A 21,482-nucleotide genomic window follows, 5' to 3' on the forward strand; every position below is an offset into this window, starting at 1 on the left:
TCATGTGGACCTGTTAGATGAACCCATGATGCACCCAACTATAGAAGCTTTGTATATCCTGTTTGTTGAAGCCCATTTTAATTGTGCTACAAAAAAAATCAGTCCCCATGTCCCAATTGAAAACTAATGAGATCTTCAGTGAAGCTTTACCTCATGGATTATATATTCTCACTTTGCTATTTTATGATCTGGAGAAATTACCAGCTTCCTTTTTTGTCACATTCTATATTTTATTTCATGTTTGTATTTTATCTTCTTGCAATATCAAGAAGAAAGTCACACCAGGTTGGAAGGTGTTAAGAGGAGTCCTTCTGTGAGTTTTCTTTTGTTCTTTCTGCAGAGGTTTTCCTTAAAATTTGTAGGTTTCCCCCCCCCCCAGGCGCAGGAACTAACTAGTGAAATGCTATTTGCATTCCAAAAATTAATTCCTAATATACATGTAGAAACAGTGCCAATATGCCAGACTCCAAATGTCAAATGGCAGTTGACTTATTGTACTCTTCAAGTTGCTGTTTGAAGTGAGCATAAAATTGTTTTTCTTTTTTAAAAAGAAAAATCTTGACAGTACATTTATCTGGAATGTTTATGCAATTTCTCTAGCTCTCTGTTTCTAGAGAATCTTCCTTCACTTGCTAAGAATCTTTATTTTCCCAAATAGAGGGGAAATAGAAGAAACAGAGATAATATCTAGTTCAGATAATATCTGAAATAGGGATGTCCAAGAAAAAAAAATCAGTTCATGATTCTTTTCTTTTTCATTATTATGTCACTTATTTGTTCAATTCTCATTTGCTTTGGTAGTCATTATTTGCAATTGTATTCATTTGGTTATGAACATCTGTTTTCTTTCATTAGTTTACTGTTTTTACCATTTCTTCCCACCATTTGTTAGTGGCAGGAGCTGCAGAACATACATACACACATACTATATTTTTCCGTGTATAACTCGCCCTCGTGTATAAGACGCCTCACTATTTTTAAAAGGTAAAGGTACCCCTGCCCGTATGGGCCAGTCGTGTCCGACTCTAGGGTTGTGCGCCCATCTCACTTAAGAGGCCGGGGGCCAGCGCTGTTTGGAGACACTTCCGGGTTACGTGGCCAGCGTGACGAAGCTGCTCTGGCGAGCCAGCACCAGCGCAGCACACGGAAACGTTTTTAGGGACTCCAAATTAACAAAATGGGGGAGAGTTCCCAGAGTTGCTGAGCTTTTCGGGGGGGATTGCCCAGAGTTGCTGATCTTTTGGGGGGGGGTGTCGAAAATTGCTCACCCGCCTGACCTCTGCTGCCACTCACACGCATCACAAAAGCCACCTATTGTCTGTCCCTCACTGGCAGAAACCTTCAATCACCCGCCCAAATGCTGCAGTGACAGCAAATCAAAACCAGCCCTTGCCGCAGCCACCAATAACACACCCAATAGCCGCTGACAATCTCTAGCTTGCACTAGCAACCAACCCAACTTCCCCCCTATGCATTATCGGTGTATAAGACAAGTCCTAATTTTTAACATAATTTTTAAATTAAAAAACCTTGTCTTATACATGGCAAGGTATGTCATATGCTGCAGATCATATCAAACCAGCCATTTCTGCGGGAAAGGAAGCTTTAAAAATGGAAGCTCTGCTGGCAGCCACTACTTTGTCCCATCCAAAGCACCCCCTTAATAGCAGCATCTGGGGTGTTTAGAGTGGAGGGCATAGCAGTGACCAGGAGCGGCCACAAAAGTCTGCTTTGCCCTTGCTGAAAACAGGTAAGCTTCTCCACTCCTAAATGGTACAAATGAGGAACAAAGGGATTATCAATGAGAGTCCTCAGTGAAACTCTTGTACTTACCCATCCTTTCCCAGCCATTCTGCATTTGTTTGGAAACAAATTACAATTGAACCAAATGGGCCCCTTTCAAGTCCCTTGTTTCATTTATTCTACTGTAAATAGAAAATGCTATTAATAGCAGTGGACTGGCCACAGGCCTTTCATTTTAGGTCACACAAGTGTCCTATGTTTAGATCCATCATTTCACAAGCAAATAGAATTTCTAGGCCTTGCCTATTTTTTTATTAAGCTTCTGATCTACCTCAGCAGGGGCCCAAGCTCTTTATAATTGGATAAGTGATTTATTTATTTCTTACATTTTGTATCCTGATCTTTCTGAAGTAAGCTCAGAATATCACAAAATAAACTGCCGCCACTCTCTGCTCTAGCAACAGGCCAGGAACAAACTAAAAATAATGATTAAAAGGTCCAGTCCTTGTTAAAGCAATAACTCAAAATGTGCTCAGAGACCTATTTGAAGACCTTACCTATGCAAGAGTGTAGGTATAATGAATTTTTGGCATTTAGAAGATTGACTGATCAATCCTGTTCTCAAAGACTTTCAAGGGCAGTCTCCATAAAGATTGCATTCCATTTGAATTAATTTTATTCAGAAAAAATCCTCTGTATGTAGGGCAAATCATTTCCCCCAACTATTTTGAAGTTTTTAATTAAGTTTTTAATAATTGAAATGCATTAGATGTGGGGGGTTTTCATGCATGCCCATATAAATCTGTGAGTGTTAGTTCTGCATTTCCCACCTAGCTTTCAATGGAATAGCGGCCAGATTATTTGATCGTTCAGATGTCAAATATTTTTTCCCAGAAGTGGAATTAGGCTAGTAGATAATGGCATGTCCATGGACACAACAGAACAGATTGAAGATGAGCCTATGAAACCAGCTATACTACAGCAGCAAACAAACAAACAAAATAGTAGTTTGGTCCTTAGTGACATGCACTTAAAGGTAAATGTGCTTTAAACTGCCTAGGAACACTTACTAGGGACTAAATAAGTCTTATTCAACTTATTGGGATTTTGTTTAAAGCAAGCACCATGCTGCACGTGCATCAATCTTATGTGAGAGCCAGTGTGGTGTAGTGGTTAAGAGCGGTAGATTCGTAATCTGGGGAACTGGATTCGTGTCTCCGCTCCTCCACATGCAGCTGCTGGGTGACCTTGGGCTAGTCACACTTCTTTGAAGTCTCTCAGACCCACTCACCCCACAGAGTGTTTGTTGTGGGGGAGGAAGGGAAAGGAGAATGTTAGCCTCTTTGAGACTCCTTCGGGTAGTGATAAAGCAGGATATCAAATCCAAACTCTTCTTCTTCTACTCTTCTGGAATATGTAGATTACATAGTACTTGAGATGTTAAGGCTGCAATCCTATCAGCCCCTGGAAGGACATCCCAGGGACTGTAGGTGATACTGGATCTCTGTCCCCCTGATGTCCAAGCTTATTTTTTTGACAAGGTCATGAGTGGGTAAAAACAGGTACAGTGGTACCTCTGGTTGTGAATGGGATCCGTTCTGGAGGCCCGTTCACAAAATGAAAAGCCCTCAATTTGAAGTGCCATATCTGCGCAAGTGCATGGTGTGATTTAGTGCTTGTGCGCATACGCGAAGCGCGATTTAGCGCTTCTGCGCATGCGCAAGTGGCGAAACCCGGAAGTAACCCTTTCCGGTACTTCTGGGTCACCGTGGGACGCAACCTGAAAAAACATAACATGAAGCAAATGTAACATGAGGTATGACTGTAGATGCACTGGCAGATGAAGGGCATGCAATGGGTGTCGGCCGCCCCAGGTGTCATCCCTGAGGGGGGTGACATCACTGTGCTGCCCCCCCCGGGACACTCACCCCACCCCTGCGGTTGGCTAGTCCCACCCCAGGTTGCACAATATGTGCGCCGCTCCAGATGCCAGAGCAGCTAGCTCCACCTCTGGGTACATGATGCTGACCTGAGAGCAGCGGCTATCCATATTATTTCATTCATTTGAAAAGCTATAATCTGTTCCTTCATGAAACATAACAAGGCAGCTTACAACATGTAAAATGCAAAAATATCACTCTATGAATATGCATTAAACATAATTGAAAACTTCAATAAAACATCAGTAGATACTGGTTCGTTTAAAGACAAAATTGCATTGTGGTGCCCTGACTGAACAGTGAAGTTTTCAGAAAGATGGCAGGAATGGTTCCTGCTGAACCTCAACAGGTAGGGAGTTCCATGGGCAGGTCAGAGTTCCACATGGGGAATCACCCAAAGTGCCCTTATCAAGGGATCTCAGTGAGTATAAGGGATCAAGGATTCAGGTGCTCTGGGTCCAAGTTGTTTAGGGCTTCGTGAATTAAGATGAGAACCTTGAACCCGATAGCAAATTGGCAATCGCTACAGTTTTCTCAGCCATGGAATAACATATCGGCAGTAATCTCCTACTGTGAGCAGTGGGTCCACTGCATTCTGCATTAGTTGCACATTCCAGATACATGTAAAGCATGTCACCCCTGGCTTCTGGATCCCCACCCCCACAGGGTTGCCATGTGTCCTCTTTTCCCAGGACACGTCCTCCTTTTTTCAGGGGTAGCATTTGAGACAAATTGCATTTATTTGCTTTGAATGGCCGTCATAGCGTCCTCTTTTTTGCTCTTCAAAATACGGCAGCCCTACCCATGAAGCACTCCTTTGGGTCTACAGACCCAATTCACAAATGCAATCTATGGCGAAAGCCTCTTTCTTCACGTCGAATCCTTTCCTGGATCAGGCCAAAAGTGTCTGGTAGCATTTTACGCTTGGCTTACTTAAGCCCTGAGAAAACCTTTACAATGCTGCATTCATATTTGCGCTACACTTCTTGCGATATGCAGTGATGGATCTGTAAATTATAGCAATGAATCATTTCCTGAAGCTCTCCTAGCATGTTAGATTTTGCCTGAGGAATCAATCCTGCCAAGATGAACACCCATGTGGAACAGGACTTTCTGAGACAGCTTCCACTGACTTTGTTGACAGAACAGGAATGTGAGACAAGAAATCTGGGTTTCTAGTGATGGATTATAATACTGGGAGGAAAATAACAAATCCTTAGCAAAAAAAAAAATCATCTGTGAAAATATTTCTGTAGAAAAAAGGTTGTTGTGAAAACCAGGCAACAAATCTATATTCCCTACTTAAAGGTAAAGGTAAAGGTAAAGGTACCCTGACCATTAGGTCCCGTCGCAGACAACTCTGGGGTTGCATACTCATCTCACTCTGTAGTGAGCCAGCGTTTGTCTGCAGACAGCTTCCGGGTCATGTGGCCAGCATGACTAAGCCGCTTCTGGTGAACCAGAGCAGCACATGGAAACGCCGTTTACCTTCCCGCCGGGGCAGTACCTATTTATCTACTTGCACTTTGACGTGCTTTCAAACTGCTAGGTGGGCAGGAACTGGGACTGAACAACGGGAGCTCACCCCATCGCGGGGATTCGAACTGCTGACCTTTCAATCGGCAAGCCCTAGGCTCTGTGGTTTAGACCACAGGGCTAGCCACATCCCTACTTACTCACATCCATATATAGCTGTGTCAATGTGTGCTTCTTCTTTTTTTGGAAGTTTATTATTATTATTAATTTTCTGGGGAACCAGTGAGTGGCCCCTCTTGAAGAGGTTTGGCCCAGGAAAAAGGCCCCTTCCCTTCAGCCTGCTCCTGGGTTCTAACCCTGTGCTGCGAGGCTCCAGCAGAGTCGTTTCCAGCACCCCCACACAGCCTCTCTTGTTCGTAGCTGCTTGTGTTTGCATGGAGTTTCACGTAATTTCAATGTGTCTGCGGACAGTGTTTGGCCACCAGGTAACAGGACTGGGAAAGGGTTCTTTCTGTAGCATTTTCTCATAACACTGGAGAATATACTGTTATAACTTCTAACTATTACAACTTTTTTTCTGGCACGAGAGAGGCTGCAGGGGCAAAATGACCTCGCTACATTTCAAGCCGCTAAAAGTATACATGGCCTAGTACACTTTAGAAGCAGCCAAGCACACTGAAAGCAAACTGTGTGGTGGGTTAGACCCCCCCCCCAAACATGATAAATCAGTCCTTCTAATGGCAGTTTGCAAGCAAAAGAAGAAAACTTGGCAAGCCTGTGAGTCCCTGTTTGGCTTGATGCAACACAATTGTACCTGTTTTCATCTGTCAAGAACTGCAAGGCATGATTAATGCCACTGCTCGGGCTGGGTTTTGACAGTGTCTGAGTATGAAATATCGAGGGCTCCTAAGCTCTTAAAAAAGAAGGGAAGCAGAAAAATCTGCCACCTTCCTCTACGCTACAAACGCTACAAACGGCTGCCAACACCAAGGAATATTGATTATGCAAAACCTTTCCAGGGAAATGGAGAGAAAACCCCTGTCTTAGAACATCAAAGCTTTCACGTTGCAACCTGTAACAAGTTCAGAAACAACCCCTTTACAAAGCCTTCATCAAAAGGGAACCTTGCGCCGGAGATAGTCGCAGCCTTTTATGTCTCACAGAACTGCCACAAATGACTGTTAAGGGAAATCTTCAGCACTAAACTGTGTGTGCATGTGTAGGGAACCCAAGTTGTTAGTGACAATATTGTTCCTGCTCTTGCATTTTGTTCCTGCTCCCTACTTCCTCAGAGATCACTCAGGAAAATGGCTCCCAAACAGAGGGGGCTGAGGGGTGAAACATGTGTGAGCTGATGGCAAATTGGAAAGCGGTTGGAGTCTCCTACTCCCTTGACGTTTCCCTTCCTTCATTTTGCTATGGCCTCCCTCCATCCTTCCTTATACTCATTGCGGATTTTTGCTAGTCCCCTCATAGAAAGTAGAAATTGCAGAGAGGGGTGGATTTCTTGATTGGACATTGGGATCCCCCCCCCCACACACACACTCCATACTGCTGAGAATAAATTTAATAGGAATTCTGGGGAGTGGCATGTCTTAGTTGCTGTTGGAGCATTAAGACTGGGCAGACTGGGGACAGACGTTTTAGGAAAACTGAGGCATTGTTGTGTTATGAATACCCTTTAGTGATCTGCCAGTGTTGTCTGCACAGTGAAACTTGGGGGGTCCCCATCAGCCCTGACATGTGTATTTGGGGTCTGTGTGCATTGAGTTTATACTCAAGATTCACATAGCAAGGAGGGAGTTGTTTCCTCCCCATTCTTTGTTGGGGAGCCACAGCCTGCCACGCTATCACATGCTTAGGGGTCTGAGCGGATGCTTCCCTACTGTAGTTAGATAAAATCCTAACCTACCATACTTTTGGGCTTCAGTTAATTTGGTTTGCAGTTCCTCCAATGTGTCATTTTAATAAATAAGGCTACTGGGTGGGATTCAACTAAGTTGTGGCATGCATGGAAGGACTATTTGTGTAACAGGACTTTCCCCTCTCTTTCCCCTACCCCCTAAACTGCTCTGGAGAGTCAGGGGAAACCCATGAACAGGTTTGGGGGGAGGGTTCACACAGGAAGGGAAAGTCTCATTGCACGAGTGGACCTTGCTCTGTGTACACAAGCCCTACTTAGCGCTATGTTGAATTTCAACCTTCAACCCAATGTTTGGTCTCATGAGACTTCGTTGTGGGTGTGCGGGCAAATTATATTCATTCCCTGGAAGTCCTGCTGTTATATAATGGATGCAACCTCTGACACTCTTTTTACTTAATAGGAGAGCTGTTTCATGCAGTAATAGGTCACAGCAATCTAACAAACGCTAGACATGTGTGGGCTATTGTTCTTCTGTGAGTTGGGTTCATCTGTTAGGAAGTCATTCTTCAAAGAAACAGAAAAAGGTGCTTGTAGCTTTAAAGAAGTTTTCTTTAATAGTTAGGTGTGACATTCCAGGCTGATTGGTTACAGCTGGGGATGAAAATAAAACAGGAAGTTGCAGGTTGCACTTGCTTGCACGAGGAAAGAGTACCCTCATGCTGTGAGTTTATACAGCAGTGGAAAGATGTATGTAAATAGCTTTGTATATAAGGTAAAGGTAAAGGGACCCCTGACCCATTAGGTCCAGTCATGACCAACTCTGGGGTTGCGGCACTCATCTCGCTTTATTGGCCGAGGGAGCCAGCGTACAGCTTCCAGGTCATGTGGCCAGCATGACTAAGCCTCTTCTGGAGAACCAGAGCAGTGCACGGAAATGCCATTTACCTTCCCGCCGGAGTGGTACCTATTTATCTACTTGCACTTTGACATGCTTTTGAACTGCTAGGTTGGCAGGAGCAGGGACCGAGCAACGGGAGCTCACCCCGTCATGGGGATTTGAACCGCTGGCCTTCTGATTGGCAAGTCCTAGGCTCTGTGGTTTAACCCACAGTGCCACCCGTGTCCCTATTAGCTTTGTATAGTCGCAACTAAAATGCTTGTGAACCAGCCAAGAAATAAAGTAACTCTTGACTGAGTATTTTGCACAAGTCTCATAGCCTCTTGTCATCTGCTGCCAGGAAGAAACTATGCTGTAAGCTGTTTAAAGCTGGTTTGTTGAGGGGCCACCACACATGCAGATAAGTGCAGTGAAAGTGTGTGGGCGGAAACTTCTAACATCATCAACTGTTGTTGATGGGCAAGTATGCACCTGATTTAGGGCTTTAATGTAAATGTGTGGGAAACAATATTCTGTCCCCAACATGCTAAATTGAAAGGGGCTTATGTGCGTCTTTAAACCCATATAGACAATATATTCACACTGATCCCACAGGCTAAATCAGAGGTGGGAAAACAACAAATGAAGGTCTTGAAGCACCTTCTGACCTGGTTTTGCTTCTCACCTAGGTACGTCTTTACTGGCAGCTATGGAGGCAGGGGTGTTGTGGCTCAAGATGGCTGAAGTTGAGCAGTTCTTGCTCCCATTACAGGCTCCATAACATAAAGCAGCAAAACTAATGATACAATGGTACTTTACCATTATGATGAGGGGTGGATCATAACATGTATTACTAACTTGAGTGTCCCTTAAAGTAGCCAGTTGTTCACATGGATATGATCTGTCAAAACATACAGCATTAGCCCTTTCCTCATCGTTGATGTCCAAAGATATTAAATGCTTGGAGAAGGAATGGAATTGTGCCTGATGTTTCCAGTGGTTGTTGTTGCTCTGCCCCCAACTTAATAGAGAGACAGACACTAGCAGTCAATATGCCAACACTGAGCTCCCCCATTCCAAACCTGGAAATTTGGTTGGGAAGAACTATTGTACTGCTTTGTATTAACCAGCTGGTTGGAGCCCAGCCTTCCACTTGTTTGGGGAAGTGATAATTAACTGATAGAAAACTAATAATGGAGATGGGTGAATTGCTCTATTTATGGTCCATGCCATTTTTGCAGGTGTTCAATAATGTCCCATTCAGTTGCTGCATTGATCTGTTGTTGTTTCAAATCACACTAAAAATTTGCAGTCAGTTGTATTTTTAAGTACCGTATGTATCTTTAAACATATTGGGAAATATCCAGTGTGAGTCATATTCAGAGCAGACCCACTGAATCAATGTCCTTAAAAGTTATTTAATTTTAATGAGTCTGTACTTAGTTGGATATCACCCATTTCCTGTAAAAACAAAACCCCTTTCTAAATATATTTTCTCTCAAAATACACATGTTAAATTGTGTTTTGATATTTTATTTTATTTTAAGCCAGACACTGCATTCAGGAAGTGTGAAAGCCAGGAAATAACTAAATTTGAATATGAGTGTTAGTCCAGGATGCCAATTTGTGCTGGAATTTACAAAATTGAATTCCTCAAACACTACTATATTTAAAAAAAGATAGCCTTTACCTATTGCATGTGACTATTCCTAAAGGTTTCAACACAGAGATCCCATGGAGCACACTCTGCTTTCATTGTTTTATTAAGCGTCCTTAGACCTTATACTTTTTATTGTATATTAACCCTTAGGGTTTGCCCTAATGTTTTGAAGTGACGCCCATCTTAGCGCTGCTCACATCCTTTTTTCCCACAAGAAAGAAAAGACATTTGAGGACATCTCGGAGCTCTCCTTTGCTTTAATTTCTAGGCAGACAGGAAGGCATTCTCCTGTCTGCAGCCAGAAAGGAGCATTTTGGGAAGGGATGGAGTGGGCCGTACCCTGATGAAATTCCCGTGAACAGCTTGAGCGTAGGAAGAGTCTTTCAAGAGGAATCCATATGCTGCTTCCGTCTTTGCTTCAATTAGTCTCCACATGAGAACATTACAAGAATTGAAGGCAAGTAACTGAAGCATTACAGATAGAGGTGGGGTTATCATTTGAGAGAGGATGGTTGGAAATGTGCAAAAAACCCTCCCACTCAAATAGGGTGACTCCAGTTTGAAGGAGTCATGGGCTTTCTAATCCTCAAGTTTGAACCCCATTATTCATTCAGGGGCATTGATACAGTTATTGTCACTGCACTTCAGCAAAGAGATTGCAGCAATGTCGAAGCTGGAATTTGGCAAGTTCATGGAGGATAAGATTTCTCAATGGCCCCTGGTATTCATTCGTTCGTTTTCTTTGTATGCCAGTTTTCCACACATACAAAAATCATGCTCAAGGTGGCTTACAACGAAGAAAACACGGATGCTTTTCAAACAAGCACTACAAAAACAAATTCATAGTAACATAGTAACAATTTTGTAAGATAGCAAAACAATAGCAAATATACTAACATAACAAAAGGACCACATGCCAATACTATAAATATAACAAGACTACTAAAACAACATGCAGCATCCAAAAGCAAAAGTAATAAGGGAGCTTCACAGTTTCACCTTAGTCCTAGACACACTCGTCCCATGATGTTGTTCACAGTCCCTCTCCTGCAGCCACTTGCAAGGCTAACAAGGGCAAGGGGTGGGGTAGCTAGAAACAACCCTCCCATCATATATAGCACTTCCTGGATAACTGTTAGCAGAGGCACTTGAATAAACCAGGAGGAGTCCAGGGAGAAAATCCTGGCGAAGCTCTAATCAACAAAAGAGTAAAACAGGAGACAACTTAACCAGAAAGAAACAGAGGGACTGTGTGTTTTTGACAGGCCTTGTCAAACTCAGGGAGAGATTCATCTAAAACACCCACAAGAAAATTCTACTGCAGCTAGACAGCCTTCTGGAGCGTTTGTTACCTCACTAAAGATCATCCCATGCATCCCTTTGGCTTACTGCCAACAGAGTTATTAAATTATACAGTGAATGATATCTGCTGTTGCACTTTCAGCAAGAATAGGAATGGGAGAGCTATTGCATTCAGGTCCTGCTCGTAGGCTTACCATAAGCATCTGGTGGGCCACTGTGTAGGCCCTAACGTTTTGGTCTGATCCAGCCAGCCCTTTTTTAAAAAACGCTCTTCCATTTGCTTCACCTCCTGCCAGTTCCTGGAAAGCAAAACACTCTGATTATCGGTTACCAATAAGGAGAGGCCACAGGGGGCCTCTTCTTTACACATGGGGGACTTCTGCTGTCTGCTACCTCCCTTTCCCCAAGGTAAGGTGTGTTTTTTCCCTTGGAAAAGGGGGGTGGGGTAGTGGCAGGGAAGAGGATGGGTTGCCCATGGGATTTTTAAGCTGAGCACTTGGAAGCATCCCTCGAGGTTTATGGGAATGATCAATATGTAAGTTCAAAGTCCTGTTTTATTTTTTAAGCTTATCAGGAGGGGGAAAAGAAACATTACTGATACAGAATAAATGCTTGGATAGAAAACCAGCCATTCTGTTCTAGATACAAACAGTGCTATTTTTTCTAGAAAAAGAGGTGCCAGAACTCACCACAAACACCTCCCTTGTTCTCTTACAATGGCAATGGCACCCACCTGAGAGGTGCCACAACTGAGTTCTGGCTTTAAAAAGCCCTATCACCATAATCTTCTAAAATAATATTTGCAAAGAACAAAGACTCCATGAATTATTGTTAAAATGTTGTGGGCTGCACTTGTCCCCTCTTTACTGTCCGCTTTTAAACAAACAGGCAAACAAACAAACAAACAAACAAACAAGCCAGCAAACAAACACAAAACTATTGTGCACATGATGTGGTCAGATTAGGTGTATCAAACACATTTGCAGCAAAGAAAGAAAATCTTACATGTAAATGCCATATGGCCATTAGCAATAACCACACTTTAATATTCATATATATGCCTCTCGAGATGTGGAAACGTCGGAGGGTAAAGCAATCATTTTTCTATTGACAGAAGAGATGGGCTAGAGAGACGTTAATGTATACTTTGCATATGGTATATATCTTTTCTCAACTGCATCCCATTTCATGAACAGATTCTCTATTGACATTGCACAGTCCCATTTATTCACAGTGATTTGGCAGGGCATCCAGGTCTCTGAAATGTGCTAGTTTAGTAGATGAGAAAATAAGACATTGTCGATTTGGAAGGATGAAGGGAGGGCTAGGTGGGAATTATCCCTTTTAAAAATCTCAGCTTTTGAAAGGTGTAAACATGAATGCTGATGAAAAGTTATATGCAGGGGGGATACACAGGGAGAAGTGGTAGAGAAGAGAAACTCTGCAGTTGTACTACAAGGCTTTAGGGACAAAACATGCCAGACAAGACGAACTAGATCTTACACACAGTTTGCTTATATCCTGACTTGATATGGCCTCCTGACATTATGGCTTGGTCTATGCCAAGTAAGGTCAAGCTGTGGCTGATGAGCAGCATGCTATTCCCAAACACACTACAGTTTGTGAAGTGGACCCCAGAGGGCAGCACATTCGGTTCCCTTGCATAGGGCACAGGGGGCCAAGGGGGTGCCTTCCTTCTTCCTTCCCAAAGCCTGGTAAGTGCTGGGCTTTGGGGAGGAATGTGAGGGAGGTGTGAAATGACCCCAGGGCACCTCATGCGGAGGACTATCTACTCTTTAGATCTAAAATCTAGATCAGGAGCTCCATAGTGATGTGAGGCTTAAGTGGATGAGAGACAGAAGTTGCAGCTCTTTCCCTAGAGCTTAGCATGAAAACAGACCCCCTTTTTCCTGCAGGATGACCACTCAGTAGAACAACTCTAAGCCTTGAGGAAAACTGGTTGTTCCTGGCATACAATGACAAATGTAAATGCACACCCAGAATTTATGCAGTGCTTTAAATCCCACTGTGTGGACAACACATACTTAAAAATAAGATAATAGCCCCAGGAATCTATAACAAGAACAAAGGCTATTCTTTTATGCTGGGAAAAGGGGAAATTGTCCCAAATGGGCTTTTGGTTTATTTATACTTAATTTATATGCTTCTAGACCATTGTTTACCACAAAGATACCAGGGCAGTATAGAAAGGTTAACAGAAATAAAGCAAACCTATCCAATATAATGCCATTAAGGAGAAAACAATGTAATCGTAAATAAAAACACCGAAGACGGCTAAAGGTATACATTTAAATGTCTGACACATTTTGAGCCCTCAAAGGCTTTCCTTCCAGCTCCTAAAAGCTGCCGGAAGAAAAGCTGGCTTGCTTCCTTCAATGTCCAGAAAGCTCTTCTTGAGTAGCCATAGCAACCCAAAGTTACCCATCTCGTTCTCTCAGAGTTGTCTGATAGATCAGACGCTAGACTTCACATTTTAAATGCAACCACCAACCCGTGGTCATGTCTACAAGGTAGCTGAATGGCAATGTTGGGTTTTTAATAAACAACAGCAATAAAAGCACTTCAACCTCTGTTTGGCTCAAATCCCAGCTTGCTATTAATTTACTCATGAACTAAAAAGGTTCAGATGTGTTGTGTTATTGTGCACAGCAATGGCCTAAGCACGAGAAGTCTCCTTACTTTGGATTTTATAGCTGGCATTTATAGCACTTAACATTGATTTACTAAGATTCCTTCCAATAGGAACATATTTCAGGCTTTGCACTGAGGCAAAGGCTAAGAAAGGTGCCTAACTTAGTTTTTGGCTAGCTTAGTTTTAATAGTGACAATCTAATCCTATACGTGTCAATTCACTGTCTTTGGACTTACTTCCTAGTAAATGTGTATAGGCTTGCGGTCTGAAGCAGCAGAGGTCTGCCACTGCAAAATCACACAGAGAAGTCAAAACATATATATTTTTTAATGCAGCATTAGCACAAAGGGAAGCTTTGACAAATAATGTAGAGGTTTAATATTAACAGCCACTCGCAATACCCTTCTGTGGCATTTAACTATTAACAGAAATACCTGAGTTCTAAATTGCACAGGGAGCCTTCATGAGTGGAGGACATTCCCCCCTTTAGAAGACAGTTCCATGCAGGCTTGTAAGGATGGGAAATGTGGCTTGCTGGAAAGAATGGGGCTTGCCAGTGCCTCATCATTTGGTTATCACCATGTGACATAAATGAACATCTGAATAGGGCTCATGATTGTCAGCAACGTAGGTAAGACCCATGACATTTCTCCCATATCTCATATTTAGATAATTTTGGTGCACTGATTGGATGCTAATGTGAAGACAAATGATGCATTCTTGCTTCTAGAAAGTTTAATTTGTGAAATAATTCTATCTCAATGAGATATTATGAGATATTTCTGTTTATATAGCCGCATACAGTACATTTTACTATTTACAAATCCAGATGATTACATAGCAACAAGAACTGTGAATACCTTACTGTATTTGTGGTTTTGTACATATATGTGTGTGTACACACACACACACACACACACACACACACACAGATATAATAACACCATTGCTTCCAGTGATTCAAACATTCAATGGAAGCATGCATTTTAATAGAGAAAAGGTTAATAGCTGTGTAGGGGGTTGCAAGAAATTACACATTGAAAGCCAGCATGTTGCCTCTTTTGTATTCAGCACCTTGAACACCTCAAAAAGCTTTGTGCAAGTCTCCCACCCCAGATTCCCCACCACATGCTGATTTGGGGACAATGTTCAACATTTTGAAAATCCCAGAGTAAAGAAAGCATGCAGAACACAAAGCATGCAATTGGTTTCCTCTTGGATGTTGTTTCCATTCAGATGAAACTGTCCTTTGACCCCCGCTTTTTTGAGCCAAGCTTATTGGTCCATCCAGCTTATTACTCTGACCTGCTCAGCTCTCTGCGGTGTCTCTGAAGTTCTTGGCTCTACCACCTCATACCCTTATTAAATGGAGAGATGCAAAGGATCAAACTCTAAGACCTTCTGTGCTCCCTACTGCCCTTTGCCCATGCCTTCTCTCTTAAAGATTAGCATTTAATAAGACTGGTGTAGCAGAGTGGAGAAAATGATGGTTTCTGGGATACTCACAACTCCTTTTTAAAACATATGCAGCCAAGAAATGGTTTGTTTTGAAGGCCACAAGAGACTATAGTGATAGAATCAGAAAAAGGCAGGGAGAGTGTGTTGCCTTCATACAACTGCCTATATCAAAGGTCGGGAATGCGAAGGCGGGGGGAGAATCTATTTAACGTGTGAGAGAAATGTGAGTGAATTTGTGGGATGCTGTGAAGAGATGCACTATGACACCTCTGCTATCTCGGAGCACCACAAGGACAAATGTTTGCGAGGGGAGGCAAGTTACTCATAATTCGAGCAGACATTTGCACCTTGTGATCACAGTTCCACCAGCTTCTCTGATGCAGTTTCAGGTTTCTCCATCACCATTTGAGGGACTGCCCTCAGGCTGAGCATGCTAATAATAAACTACACATACACATACATACAAACCAGGCAGAGCTAGAGTCCTTGGCACTGCCTCTTGACCCTGCAGATATCAACAAGCTAGATTGCTCACATCACGTTTTTACAAAATTCGGTTTTTCGTAGAATTAATACAACAACACAATTGTGCATTGGCATTCAGCCCAGATAAAGATGTGGTAAATTGTAATGCACTCACTGTGAGCCTGCCCTTAAAAACTGTGTACAGGCTGCATCCAGTATAGAGCCAATATCTAGCCAGTGCCAATGGGAAAATATTATACTGTTGCTGTGAAATTCCAGCGGGATCCAGAACAAATAAACGTTTTCTTTCTTATTTAAATGCATATCCTCCAGCAATATATGATAATGCACTCACCATGTGCCTGCCCTTAAAAATTGTTTGAAGGCTACAATATAGTACAGAGCCAGTATCTACCCCATGCCAATGGGAATATATTAATCTGTTGCTCTGAAATTCCAGCTGGACTCGTAGCAAATGAATGTTTTCTTTATTATTTAAATGCATATCCTACAGCTTCAGTATTCAAATGTTCTCCGAGAGGCAGTAACATAATCAAAACGGTACAAGCAATTAAAAGCCAACAAAAACGGCAGAATAAATGGGGAATACATGAAGTTCTGGAGGTGGAATGAGTGGGGACAGTGACACAGAAGGCAGCGACTGCAATTCCACCTCCACACATCTCAAATGATGCTTTCTTATACCAGTGCTCCTGGGGAAATGATTTTTAGTAATTTCAGTGGGTGAGATCCAACTTTAGTCATACTCAGAGAATACCCATTGAAATCCACAGACCTCAGTTACCCACTGATTTCAATGGGTACGCTCTGACTAATGTTGGGTGTCACCCAGTTTCTTTGTCCGTTGACTGGTTGGCAACTGTGAAATAGGCTGCTAGTCTAGATGGGTCTTTGGTTTCACCCAGAGGTAGTGAGACCCACCTTAACATTTTATGAAAACCAACAGGATTTCTAATGAGGACATAACCACTTCTCTTTAAAGAATTAGAAAACATTTCTAAAACAGAGAAGGGCAGATATATGCTTGGGAGCAACAACCATCACAGCTGGTGGCAGTGCTCCAAATTCAGCCCCCAGCTTTGCTCACCCAAAATTCATCCTGGCAATCATGCTTCATTGATGCTTTTAAAATCCCACCTTTAGCTCTAGCACTAGGCCTGCTGCTTATAAGAGGGAAGGATAAGAGAATTTACTATTTATTTAAGGAAAGTGCTCGTTACAAGTTAATAAAGGGCTCTGGGCCCTCTTTGCACATTTCAGAGTACAGTGGTACCTCGGGTTAAGTACTTAATTCGTTCTGGAGATCTGTTCTTAACCTGAAGCACCACTTTAGCTAATGAGGCCTCCTGCTGCTGCGCCACCGGAGCACGATTTCTGTTCTCAACCTGAAGCAAAGTTCTTAACCTGAAGCACTATTTCTGGGTTAGTGGAGTATGTAACCTGAAGCGTATGTAACCTGAAGCGTATGTAACCTGAGGTACCACTGTAAAACAATTCATGAAGATTTGAGGATGGTGACAAAGTTATAGAAGGTGTGGTTTTTTGTTTGGTTTTTTGATTGTGAGGAAATCATCAACTCTCTTGCATTTATTTGAAGCCCCACCTAGAAATGGCAGCCCCTCTAGTGGCAAGAGAGCTGACTACTGACTGCAGCCCTGGCATAATAACATTTCCAAATCTGATCAGAATGATGGGTTTTCTAGGAAATGATAAAGTAAATAGAAAGGCACTGTGGGAAAAACAACAACTGCTGCCATCATGAAAGAAAGGGAAGATATTAAAAAAAGTGGTGCTAGATACAGGAGGTCTGTAACTAAGTGATAGAGCACCAGCATCTGGAGGCCAGGCTGGAAAAGACTCCTATTATGAAGCTAGTTTTAAAAGAATGTCATGCATGTATTGCTATGTTGTACAGAATATGCGGTTTAGAATAGTAAAAGAAAAGAACATAACATTATTTCTGCAATGAATTAGTGTCATGCTTTCCCCTCTTAAGATTGTCGGCTAAGTATGGTGTGTCTGCTACACTTGGAGCTTTTTGTATTTGGACAAAATCCTCATGCCTCAACTATTGTTAAAGAGGTGGTAAAACTGTCAGTCTGGAAGGAGAGCATTTTGACAGGATAAATAGCAACCTTCTCACATATATTTGCAACTGCTTATAAGTCGACCTGCAATGTTCTCTAACCATCTGGTTAAGGGGCAGACTCCCTGCTAATAATATAACAGAAACATAGGAAGGTGTCTTATACTGAGTCGGACAGTATGCTCCATCCAGCTCAATATTGTCTGCACTGGCTGACAGCAGCTCACCAAGCTTTCGGATGAGAGTCTGACTATAGTGTGAAGTCTCTTGTTTTCCTCTTCTCCTCTCCTGTGTGCCTCCTAAATCCAACCCTCTGGAGCAAGGGCAGGGGGGACGTCCCGTTGCACAAGAAGAAATCTTTGCACTGATGGGACATGGCACCTGAATACTGTCTTGTATGCAAAGCAAATGCTCTAACACTGAACTACAACACTTGATAGCTATTTATTAATATTATTTTCTAGAGAAATGCTTTAAATAAAGAGTATTGTCATGAGTGTTGACCATGATACTAGCATCTTCTGACTTTCAAGCATTCTGACAGGCTACTTACTGGCCGAGTTTGGATAAAGCTTTGTATTAGCCTCACACCTTTACTTCTTAACACCTGGGTACACCCCTTAGTTACCTGATGGATTTGTGGGGTCAATGTGCTGATATGGTTTGTACCAGCCTAGGCAAGTTAGCTTTTGTTCTTTCCCCTTTTGTCTTCTAATTCCCAAACTAGTTCTTAATTGTGTTCTAAAGGTTGTGCTGCTGTTTTTAATTATTTTTAAAATAAACATACCCTACCTATTTCTTGCATGTTTGCGGGGTAAGGTCTGCAGTACCGAATCCAGTTACTTGTCCTTTTGGTCAAATTGCTAGAGAGTAATTGAAAGCACCATCACTGCCTCCTAACTTAGGCTGCTGAGATGAAGAAAGCTTGGGAGGAAAATTAGGAGTGGAATTTTGTGAAAACAAATTCCGAAGCTGAGCAGGTGCTTAGAGGCATCTTGCCCCTAAATTCTAATAATATGTCCCTGACCCCTCACCCCTCACCCCTTCTTCCTGGTCAGTATTTTGTGGTTGTGGGCGCTCAATCTCAGGGTTCTAGTGAAAAACAAAAACCCTAAAGTAGCTTCCATAAATTCTCCCCCCTTGATTTCAAATAATGTAACACAGTGCTTTTTTCTGGGGGGACGCAGGGGTACACATACCCCTAAACATTTTGTGAATCTAAGTTTGGCCTCATTGAGGGGCAGTATTTCAATATGAGTAGGAAAATGAGAGTACCCCTAAACATTTTTTAAGGGAAAAAAGCACTGATGTAACAATAATTCATTGCTCTTTATGAAATACAGGCATCTTGGGAGTAAACCAGAATTGTGAGGTGAGATAGAGGGGCTGGCAAATATCAAAAAATAAGTGGGTGTAGCACACATACATTAGCCAAAAACTATGATTCTAACCTATACAGCAGCTAAGGTGGCCCTCCAGATATTGTTGGACTTCAGCCCCCAGCATCCCATTAGGCAAGTGCATTGGGATTGATGAGAGTTTGAGTCCAACAACATCTAGAAGGCCACAGATTACTTATTCCTGTTATACTGCAAAAATGTAACTATTATATGCTTCATACCATCGTTTAATTTATATGTTACAGGCTTCTGTAGTACTCCATTTTAAATAACTTTTTAGTTAGGTCTGGAATGCAAAGAAGAAAAGGTTTATTGGAGCCATTCAGAAATAAAAAGAATGCTTGTTCTTTTTTTTTTTTTTTTAAAAAAAATGCTTTCTTCAAGGAAAAGCAATGCTTAAATTGTGTTATCTCTTATCCTAGTTACCGCATTAAATAAAACACAGTCAGTATTCAGTGACTAATAGACATCTAATTAAATAGTACAATGTCCAAGTAACCTGTTCCATTAAACAAATAAGAATTACTCCCACAGCATCTTTTTGTTTTTCCCCCACAGGATTACTATTACTGACATTTAATGTGAATTGCAAACTAGTTACAGGAGTATAACATGTTACCTCCTCAACAATGAATTTAATTTAACTAATTGAGATATTGCAAGGAAGATTACTGCAGTGGTTTATATTGAGATAGATTATTAAGAAAGCCAGAGAGTTCTCCATATTGCTCTGTTGAGTTATCTAATCCACAGGCAGTCCTTTCTGCAAATAATCTAATGGGCTTCAACCATTTGAAAAGACAGAACTCTGAGTTCTTTGCTGCTGCAATCTGTTTCAGAGGCTGGGATTAACAATTAGCTGAGAACAGCGTAGGAGGCGTGCTGAATGCTAATGACTGATACAGTGTTGAAGAAGGTAGAGAGATTGAAACGATGTGAGTGTTATAGAAGTAACTATAATTAATGTGTTTAGTGGCATCATAGTCTGCTGTATAAGGTATGTGGACCAGAAGACATAAAATAGCTTCAGTTGATGGATTATTATTTTTTGTTTAGTTGTACCAACAATATTTCTTTAACAGGACCACTGACAGTGGGTTACACATGTACCAGACCCCATCAGTTTTCTTTTTTTAAAAAAAGTACAGGAAACTTGCATCTTACACTTATTTAACTTATGCAATCACAGCTTTGCGCAGGTGGGTAGGTGGGGGGGGGATAAACAACTAAATGGAGAGCAAAGGAAACCCACTCTCTGTTTATTTATTCCCCCCAACCACCTGCACAAAGTTATGATTGTGGGCTTACCTGTCTTAGAGAAGGAAGGTGGTGTGAGGGCTCTGGCAGCATCCCAGAGCCCTCACACTGCCTTCCCCCAAAGCAGGAGTGCTTATTGGGTTTGAGGAAGGCAGCAGGAGGGCTCTGGGATCCAGCCAGAGCCCTTGCATCACCATCTCAAAAGTTGGGTAAGCAGGCTTCCATCCAGCTTTACATTTTATGTGTAAAAAACCGAACACTAGTATAAGATGCAAGTTGCCTGTGTGTCAATTGACATCTATAAAGAAAGTTGGAAAGCAAAATGTGGAGGTAACTGTCTAAGGCTTCAGCAGGCAGCAATGTTGTAAAGGATTCTAAATCATTGTTGCTAAGCTCTCAGAGGAAGGAATGCTGATTACCCACTCTCAGGAGGGAAGTCTCCCAGAGCAGCAGAAAAAAATTAAGAGAAGCTGGTTGTTTTTGCTGAATAGAGGAAAGTCTACCTACTGCATATACTGAAATATGTTTGCTTAAGCACATTCCTTTGAATCCACATTATTTCATTCAAGTGTGCTTTATTTGCAGTATAAAGTACAAATCTGTGCCATTTCACATGTGCAGTGGGCCACTGTTTCCTCTCTCTTTTAAAAATAGCAGTCTATGGCAGGGAATGAGCAGGGAATGAGCTTTCATGCAAAGAGCTCAAGTATGATTTTCAGGCAAGATTGATTTCATACCTCTTATTTAGAAATTAAGTCACACCACACGGCATAAGCTTTTGAATTTGTGTCTTCACTTGCACACCCTTTGCCCAAAAAACTAAACATGCAAAAATGTTTCATGGTTTTTAATTAGTTAAAGATGGGTGGATGAGGAAGTACTAACTGAGGGGAGGGCATAGCAACAACAGAGTGTGACTACATCCTACTGAGCACAACTCATAAGCATGGATGAGAAACACTGTGGTAGAGTTCAACTGAAAGTGCACCAACATGCGCAAAAGGACACATGGATCTATATGATCCATGTGTGTATTAAGACAGTCACATTTTTACATATTGTTATCCAACAGAGCAGTTCCATATGTATAACAGGAAAGGGGCTGGGGGTGTCACCTATGGTTTTATTTCCTATATGCATATTCATGTAATGTGAGAAGCAGCACTCAGGTGCAATTTCTTACCACTCCCAACAGCATACATCATATCTAAGAAAATTAACGTGATTATCTTGAGACTCAACAGGAAGAAAAAGGAGCAGTATTGACCTACTTAAAAATT

The 21,482-nt window shown here is 42.0% G+C and overlaps 1 protein-coding gene and 1 long non-coding RNA gene across 9 annotated transcripts in view; one reads left to right on the forward strand and one right to left on the reverse strand.

Annotated features, from left to right (window-relative positions):
• Nucleotides 1-21,482, forward strand: part of GRIA1 (glutamate ionotropic receptor AMPA type subunit 1) — a 200,696-nt gene that overhangs the window by 76,626 nt on the left and 102,588 nt on the right. The window lies entirely within an intron of this gene.
• Nucleotides 1-21,482, reverse strand: part of LOC309336134 — a 31,087-nt gene that overhangs the window by 4,015 nt on the left and 5,590 nt on the right. The window contains exons 3-4 of one of the 2 annotated variants that reach the window (XR_014153905.1): nt 11,057-11,161; nt 10,407-10,753 (exon numbers count right to left, since the gene is read on the reverse strand). This is a non-coding gene — a long non-coding RNA (uncharacterized lncRNA). Of the gene's footprint in view, nt 1-10,406; nt 10,754-11,056; nt 11,162-21,482 lie in introns of those variants that run through there. The other variant, XR_014153904.1, reaches the window with a different exon arrangement.

Source organism: Podarcis erhardii, assembly GCF_964252035.2.
Source record: "Podarcis erhardii genome assembly, chromosome: 2".
NCBI classification, from domain to species: Eukaryota; Metazoa; Chordata; class Lepidosauria; order Squamata; family Lacertidae; genus Podarcis; species Podarcis erhardii.